The following is an 8,954-nucleotide window of genomic DNA, read 5'->3' as shown; positions in this document are numbered from 1 at the left end:
AGCTGGGCCCGTGAGCCATGGCCGCTGAGCCTGCGCGTCCGGAGCCTGTGCTCCGCAACGGGAGAGGTCACAGCAGTGAGAGGCCGCGTACCGCCAAAAAAAAAAAAAAAAAAGTTTAAAAACTGTGGAGAAAAACCTCAAGACCTAAAATTCTGAATTTATGAGATATAAACAGCACAGAACCAAAACAAAAGCACCTTTTCCATACATCAGGTTTACAGACCCAAGAGATAAGAACCCTCCAGGGAAATGCCTGGAGACCACAAGAAGTGGTACATTTCAAAGATACGGGGGGCTAAGACTTGTCATTTGTCATTTTGTTAAAATGAAATGGATGATCAAAATTCTGAGTCTTTAGAAAATGACCCTTCTGGTTATTATTTTTTTTTAATGAATCATCATCTAATTACATATTTAAGCCATAATCATGTATATAGTTACCTCTTCCCCTGGGGTGCTAGTTCCAGCTGACCCTGACAAATCAATGCAGCCTTGGGCAGATCACACCTAACCTTGCATGTCTTCCATCAACTCATCCATGAAAGAGCAGAGATGGAATAAGACTCAACTCTTCAGCTAGAGAATTCTGAAATTCCCCTACATTGCTGGAACAAGCTGAAAGTACCTCCCATTAAGTCAGCTTATACAAAGCGTAATTACTCGCCTACTCTGAAGAAGTGACTGTCAGTCATGATAAATTTAAATTGCCATCTCTTAGGAAGTAACTACAAAGTTGGTGTAACAATAGTCATATTCTGTTTCTAGGGAGTTTCCTTCAGCAGTGACAAATGTGCCCCCACCCGCGCTAAATGGGTATTTGGATCTGTTTCCCCAAAGGTCCATTATTATTTATAAGGGGGAAAGTTAGGGTTTCTTTTGCATGAAGTGGAATTTAGGCAGTGAGGTCATTTGTTTTGAAACTACAGCAACCATTCCAGTTTTTTTCTCCCATTTTTTAGCATTTCAGTTACTCTGGGTCAAGAGTAAAAGATGCAGATTTCAGAGAAAATGCAAAGCCTGCTAGGCCACCCACAGAATGGTCAAGGATTCTGCCCTGGGCAGTCCAGGGCACAACTTTCCCTTTCCAAAGTTAGGCATGCTCACAGGTAAAAAGCCAGCGCAGACTCGCACACAGGCGGACTCACACACATTTCAAGGAATTTAACAGTCCCAGGATTCATTTTAAAATAAACAAAAAAAAACCACAACCTACCATATTGGCCACATTTTTCCTTATCCTTACAGGGAAGGAGGGTCCATAAACCCCTCTGGAAATATGATGGACCCTCTCCCCCAGAAGAAGAACATAACAGATTCCGTTTCAGAGGGTTCAGAGTCCCCCGAAATCTCTCCGTACCTCTGGTTAAGGACCCCGGCTTAATTAATATAAGGAGTCCCTTTTTATCTTTCTCTCTGAACTTTCTACACGCCCTTGGTGAAGAGGGTCATGAGTGGCAATGCCATTTACAAAGAGATGCACAAGGGCAAAAGGACCAGCGAGAAAACTGGCTTCATGTAGCTCTTATGGTGGAGAGTATGACTCTGCAGCCAGCAATGTTAGTAACTGTTCTAGAGCCCTAGGCTGCGCCTGGGAGCCTTCACCAGTTTCAACAGGGACCTTCCCAAAGCTGTGTTTGTACTTGGTACTCAGCTTTTCAAAACGAAAAAAATATCAAACATCTGCATTGTTTAGGAACGCATACATAGGTACCAAGGCTCAGTTAAAATGAAAAATTGAGATGCTTATCACAACTCTGAGGCGATGGGGGAGCGTCTAAGACATTTAAGATATTCGTAATGTTGATTTCTTAGCCTGGTTGTTGGCTTCCCAGATGTTCAAACTATTCCCATACATTTCACATATTCTTCTCTATGTACGTCACAGAGTAAAGCAATCTTCCTTACAGAGAGATTCAGGTCAGTGACAAGGACCTCCAGGACTTGTCATCTCAGACCCAGCTCAAGACAGCAGTGAAACTGTGCAGCGAGCCCAGTGCTTTTCTGAGGGCGGGGCCTGCCAGGGAATAGTTACCAGCTCTGGCCCCTGGGGCACCATCTATAAATACATCTTGTTTAAAAAAAAAAAAAAAAAAAAAAGTCCACGCCCTGGGGCAGCCCTGTGTTCCGGGCTGAGGCCGCGCTGACCTCCGATGCTGCCCGTCACTCTGGAAAAAGCTGGTGTTGGGTTTCTGTGAACTCATTGGTCTTTCCTCTTCCATGTTTGGCAGGCCTACTTCCTGGGGCACATTCTGTTACTGTGAACAATCTCAGTAAGTCTTCCTGAACTGCTAAGAAAGAAGCGAAGCCCAGACACGTGTGCAGAACTCAGAGGAACGTCTGGCCACCTCCTTCCTCAGCTGGATACAGAGGCCGGGGTGCCTTACATCTTCTCCTTCAGGTGCCTCATGACTCTACCCTCCTTGTGAGAACTCTGCTCATTCAGTGAGCGGTCAAGACATCCACTGGCCAGAAAAAGAGGTGGACAGTGTATGGAGCCACGAGCAGTGCATCTCGGTTCCTAGCCCTTCCCACACACTTACCAATAGTATCTTGACCAAATTAGGAAAGTATGCTCCTTGCCTAATAATTTGGGCAAGAGCATGCCATTCCCCAAAGACCCTTTTCTGAGGTAATCTTACTAGCAGACAAAGCTATCATTTTTTAGTTACAATCGCCAAACATTGACACCATGACATCAAACAGCATTTTAACCCGGTTTGGGAGAGCCTGCACCCATACACTGTGGAGGACGGACTCACAGTAGCATGTGCCTAAGAAAGGAAATACTGTAGTCCCTCATCTCTTGCTATGTCTCTTCTGCCCCTCCCCTAGCTCAAGTCTGCAATTTAAAAAGTGTGTGTGTAAATATGCACACGAGGACACACGTGCATGCAAGCGCAACATTCTTTTTTTTTTTTTTTTGCGGTACGCGGGCCTCTCACTGTTGTGGCCTCTCCCGTTGCGGAGCACAGGCTCCGGACGCGCAGGCTCAGTGGCCATGGCTCACGGGCCCAGCCGCTCTGCGGCACGTGGGATCTTCCCGGACTGGGGCACGAACCCGCGTCCCCTGCATTGGCAGGTGGACTCCCAACCACTGCGCCACCAGGGAAGCCCCCAACATTCTTGATAGACTCAAAACAATAGCTTACAGGGAAACTATCGCCCAGCGCTCCGGAAAAGTAAAGGCCAGCCAATTCCAGAAAAACAAAGGGTTTCAGCAACTAAAATGGGAACAAAATGATCTCATGCCCCTTTCCCACTGAGCCTGTGCCTAAGTGGGATCCTTCTCAAGCCTGAAGTGCTCACTCACAGAGTCACTGTTTCCACCCTAGGGGAACCCATGGGAGGATGGCCGAGCCAGGAAACAGATTCCAGAGGTAGCTTTTTGATGTTTAACCCAGACAACCCGCAGACAGGGGCTCCTCAGCCAAGGAGGGGGCTGGAGCACTCGGTGAGGCTCGAGACCTTATCCTCGGGGCATTAGTCACTACGTCCAACAGCTAGTTCCCTTAAATCAAGGGCCTGGGCCAGGAATGACAGTGGACCCTCCAATAACAGGCCGGCATCTCTGGGGCCCTAGAGTGAGCTTACACTTTCAGTCCTCACGATTCTCTCACACCTTGGAGAACACAGGCAGGAAAAGACCACACTCGCAGGCCTCCTGCTGCCTCCCCCCATTATCACACCTGCTGCCTGGGCAGAAGTGGCATGCAGACTAAAGGGACGGGTGAAAAGCGTGTGAGCGTGCTCTGGATTTACTACACACCAAGGCACTGTGCTAAGTGCTGGGAGAGGAAGAAAAGGAGGTGGTACCTTTTAAGGTCAAAAAGTTCTGCAGACGCCCCCCACCCCCAAATACGCCAGGGTTGTACTTCTGGTTCCCTCAGAGAGAGGAAAATATCAAGACATAAGTGCTCTTAAATCAATTTTTAATTCATCCCAAGAGCCCCTACGTGCATTTTGAAACACCAAAGAATAATTCCAAGGCATCATTAATTTATTCTATAGGCAAGTACTTGACACATAAGGATTAAGGATCCCTTGAATAACTTCCACAACACAATAAGATAGCCTGTGTTCTGCTTTGAAGCGGTGCTGGGGTTAAGGGTTGGGATGGAGTGGAAAAAAAAAAAAAAACCACCAAAAAAACATCCCCAAACGTCTGCCATACTTAGAGACTATGCTGTTTGGAAGAAACTTTAGGTCACATGTGAAGGTAGGAACTCTTTTTGGAACCAGCCATAACCGGCATTGCCACCCACAGCTGGGTGGTCTTCTCCAGCGCACAGCCCTCCTGCAGTTCCCTCTGCAGGGACCCCACCCCTGCACTTTGCATTGAGTTCCAGATCATCTCGTCTCTGGTCTGTCTCAACCTGGAGCTCCATGAGGGCATGGGCTGCCCTCTCCTGCTGGCACCCCTAGCACCTTGCACAGGGCACCCAGGAGATCAATAGTAAGGAACCTGAAGGAAGAGGGAGAAAGATGATGTGTTAGAGGCCTCTTGTAGGTAACTAAGATAAACAATAATAGAGTTTGGGGAGGAGGACAGGTATGAGTGGACCGTTCCCTCTGAGTCCAGCATAACTCAGTCATTTCACATTCGAGTTTGAAAACTCAGGACTATAATAAAGACACAAGAAAAAACATTCGATAGCCTTCCCAGAGGCCCAGCCCACGTGAGCAGCCCGGCTTCCCCATCAATCAGTCTGACAGCAGCAGAGAGAACTAGACTGGAAGGCTCTCATTGTCCGCTTCCTCGTGCCTTCCTGCCCTGCTTGCAGAGCTGCTTTTCCACCTTTCTCCCTTCTCTGCTGTGCTTCAAGTTCTCCGCTGATTCCAGGATGCACTTGAAATCTCTTACCCTGGAAAGAGGTCCCGCACACCCAGACCACCTGACTCAGCTGCCCCCAGAGACACCCCCAGCCCTGGAGCCACAAACCAGTCCCGAGAGTGCGTCTGGTGTCTGAGATTCTCCTCACCCCAACACATCCTGCCTTCTACTCACACACTTTGGGGTCTGTCCCCAAGCCATTCCTTCCAGGAAAGCCCAACCTCCTCATCTGATATCTATCTACCTCCCCCCAAAACCCAATCACATGTCCCTAAGCCTCCAAGACGACCCCCCTGAGCCTCCCAATCAAAATTAGCGTTTCCTTCCCCATACATGCCAGAGGCTGTTGTCTCGCTGTGAGACACCTCATAACCAGAGGGTTAGCTTCTGTGTACCTTTCACACTCCCTAGACCGAGTTCCTAGGTAGGGAACAAAGATAAAGGTGGTGCAAACAGTGAAGACTCTTGGCAAACAGTCAAGACTCGGATATCTATGAAATGCCTATGCCTTAGTGTTAAGGATTCTTGTGGGTTTCAGGATGCCAATTCTAGAATCAAACCAAGCACACAAACAGCCTGAACGAGGGTCTTGGGGGTTGTTTGGGCATACTCCAGTAACCCAACTACTGAATCACAGTAGGCCATAAGTTTAGGCTCTATTTCCCAAGGGCCAAACAACTAGACTTCCTCAGCAAACTCAAGTGTTCGTTCCTCTGGCACCTACCAAAAAAGCCTGCCACTTCGAAATGCACAGGCCCACTGCTCTTTATAAATGACACGTCTTCTCGATAAGTAGCATCATTAAAGGAACTGAATTTATAAACTCACTCTCAAGGCACAGATTTCTTTTGAGACAGATCAACCCACACACTTTTTCTTCTGATTCACTGAATGTGTTATGTGGGTCTAGAATTTAGACAGTTCCCTAGGTCAGAAAATCCATTTGCTTGTGAACAGATAGAAATGGCAATGTTCTTTTTTTTTTTTTAATTTATTTTTGGCTGCATTGGGTCTTCGTTGCTGCACGTGGGCTTTCTCTAGTTGCGGCGAGCAGGGGCTACTCTTTGTTGCGGTGCGCAGGCTTCTCATTGCAGTGGCTTCTCTTGTTGCGGAGCACGGGCTCTAGGCACGCGGGCTTCAGTAGTTGTGGCTCACGGGCTTAGTTGCTCTGCAGCATGTGGGATCTTCCCGGACCAGGGCTCGAACTCGTGTTCCCTGAATTGGCAGGCTGATTCTTAACCACTGCGCCACCAGGGAAGTCCCAATGGCAATGTTCTTAATGCTGGTCTCAGATGAGAAGTCTGCTTACATGCTCCAAATAAAGGAAGCAGTATTTGACCCAGTTGAGAAGCCTCTGGAATCTTTTCCCCACCTAACACAAAGGTTTCTCATTTGGTCCAAGCTCTATTTCAATTACATGCCAAGAAAAGACAAAGAAAAACCCACTACTACCCACTCCTGCTTTCATGAAAACATTATAAATTATCCTTGTTACGTCATATCGTAAGGTGGTCTCGCATAAGGTAGTGTTGACAAATGGTTACAGGAGCCAAAGCTTTCTCAAGAACTGCTTTGTTCATAGGTGTTCTCCTGCTTGTCTGCCCTGCAGTGGCCTTTTTCCTTTCCAGAAAACTGACAGCATGGGGACATGGGTTCCATCTGAAGCCTTTGACGTTCACTTTTTTTTTTTTTTTTTTTTAGCGGTATGCGGGCCTCTCACTGCCGTGGCCTCTCCCGTTGCGGAGCACAGGCTCCGGACGCGCAGGCCCAGCGGCCATGGCTCACGGGCCCAGCCGCTCCGCGGCACGTGGGATCCTCCCAGACCAGGGCACGAACCCGCGTCCCCCGCATCGGCAGGCGGACTCTCAACCACTGCGCCACCAGGGAAGCCCTGACGTTCACTTTTAAAGGACTATCATGAACATCAACACAAAAAAACAACTTCTGTGTAACATTAAATAATTTCAGCAACAGAAGTTGAATGAACAGAGTGACCTAATAGTCCAACTTAACCCAGCTAAGTCAATCTCAGCTGTGAGAGGGGAGGTCAGTAGTTTTAATTTCTACCTAGAGCCCACAGGCCAACTCCCTTGTCACCATTCAGGTAAAGGCATTTCAAAGAAATTCAAACAGCACGCTATCTTCTCTGGCATATTTCTTAGATTAATTAAACTCTTAAGTGTTAAACTCTGAGGGTCCCCCAACAGCACCAGACCCATCCTTTTTACAGTTTGGGTTATAGGCTCACGCTCCAGAATGGAAGCCAAAGCTTTCCCATTTAAAGCAAAGGAAGGAAGGAAAATGTGAAGTACCTGAATTCTTAAAGGCTAGACAACCTTTATTGTTATTGGCTTTTCTTCCCAAGGACCTCTCTGGTGATTAGTATGAACTTACCCAAGATTCTACACCAAAGTTCTATCTTTTTTATTCCAACCAGAAATTTTAGATGTAGAATGAACCTTGGAGATTCCTGGGCCCATGGCTTATCAAACTCTCCTGCCAGAATTCCACCAGACAGAAGAGGTTGGGCCACCAACACTGGGAAGCCATTCCCAGCAAGCATGAGATTGTGTTCATTTCGTTCAAGTTCTATATCCTAGCTTCAATTCTTACCATACAGATTTTCCACTTATTCAGTATGTGCATGCTAAGATACCTCGTCTTCCAAATTCCCAAGTAAAATTAAGGCTCCAGTAAGAGTCTTAGGTTTATCCTGGGGTTTCATATACCCAGGCTAAGTTCACCACCCTGCACTTCCCAGTGGCCCAGGAAGCACGAATCGTGGCTCTGCCCTTCCTCTTGCAGATGAGGAGGAAACTGCTGCCCGAATATCTGATGACCTGATGAAGAGAGTCTGGGCAGCCCCAAGTACAGATCCCAGGTCTCCAGCCTCTCGGTCTGGGGCTCTTCACCCCTTTGCATCCAACGATTCATAGCCACCCAAAGCCAATCCTTAACTCATAAGGTCATGGTCCACTGTAAAATCTGCCCATACATCTGCTCTGTATTCAGGCAGGTTTAATTAAGTTGGTGAGTGTTCTCTTCTGAGCTTACCCCAAGGTTCACAAAATGGAAGCCTGATTTTTCATGGGTTTCAGATTGCCAAAACCTCCTTGGCCTTTGGCATACTTTGACTTCTCGCCCACTCATAGGACATGTTGTCCCCATCGACACCCATTGGCTAAAATTAAAAGTACAAGCTGCTTAGTGAAGGCAAGTCATTGGTGTTCAAAATCTAAAACGAGGGCTTCCCTGGTGGCACAGTGGTTAAGAATCCGCCTGCTGATGCAGGGGACACGGGTTCGAGGCCCTGTGGCACAGTGGTTAAGAATCCGCCTGCTGATGCAGGGGACACGGGTTCGAGCCCTGGTCCGGGAAGATCCCACATGCTGCGGAGCAACGAAGCCCCTGTGCCACAACTGAGCTACTGAGCCTGCGCTCTAGAGCCCGCGAGCCACAACTACTGAGCCCCCGTGCCATAACTACTGAAGCCCAAGCGCCTAGAGCCCGTGCTCCACAACATGAGAAGCCACCGCAATAAGAAGCCTGCGCACTACAACAAAGAGTAGCCCCCGCTCACCGCAACCAGAGAAAAGCCCATCCACAGCAACGAAGACCCAATGCAGCCTAAAATAAAATAAATTAAAAAAAAAAATCTACAACGAAAACCAGATCAAATCTACTCAAGGGAAAAGTGTCATCCCAAACACAATGCAGTTCATTTCAGAACCATGCTGACCTCTTTCCTGTAAATGGCCTTGGAGCCAGTGTTATCTACTGTCAGAGCTGGAGAAAACACTTTAGCTGTGTATTTCACATTTCAAAGCAAAAGGGGAAAGGGGCCATGCCAACATGAAAGTTGTATCTATGAATTCCAAGAAGCATCATATACATCTAAAGCAATGGTTCTCCACAGGGAGCAATTTTACCCCCTCAGGAGGACATTTGGGGGTATCTGGAGACACTTTTGGCTGTCACAATTTAAGCGGGAGGGTATGGTGCTACTACTCTCTAGTGGGTAGAGGCCAGGGATGGGACTAAACACCCTATAATGCACAGGACAGCCCCCACACAAAGAATCACCCAACCAAACTGTGAACGGTGCCGAGGTTGAGCACATGTA

The 8,954-nt window shown here is 47.7% G+C and overlaps 1 protein-coding gene across 1 annotated transcript in view; it reads right to left on the bottom strand.

Annotated features, from left to right (window-relative positions):
* The window catches only part of TLN2 (talin 2), a 440,519-nt gene that overhangs the window by 381,593 nt on the left and 49,972 nt on the right, over positions 1-8,954 (bottom strand). The window lies entirely within an intron of this gene.

This window comes from Physeter macrocephalus, chromosome 11 (genome assembly GCF_002837175.3).
Source record: "Physeter macrocephalus isolate SW-GA chromosome 11, ASM283717v5, whole genome shotgun sequence".
Lineage (NCBI taxonomy): Eukaryota > Metazoa > Chordata > Mammalia > Artiodactyla > Physeteridae > Physeter > Physeter macrocephalus.
The sequence above is the reverse complement of the archived record's forward strand: the minus strand, read 5'-3'. Positions and strand labels throughout refer to the sequence as shown.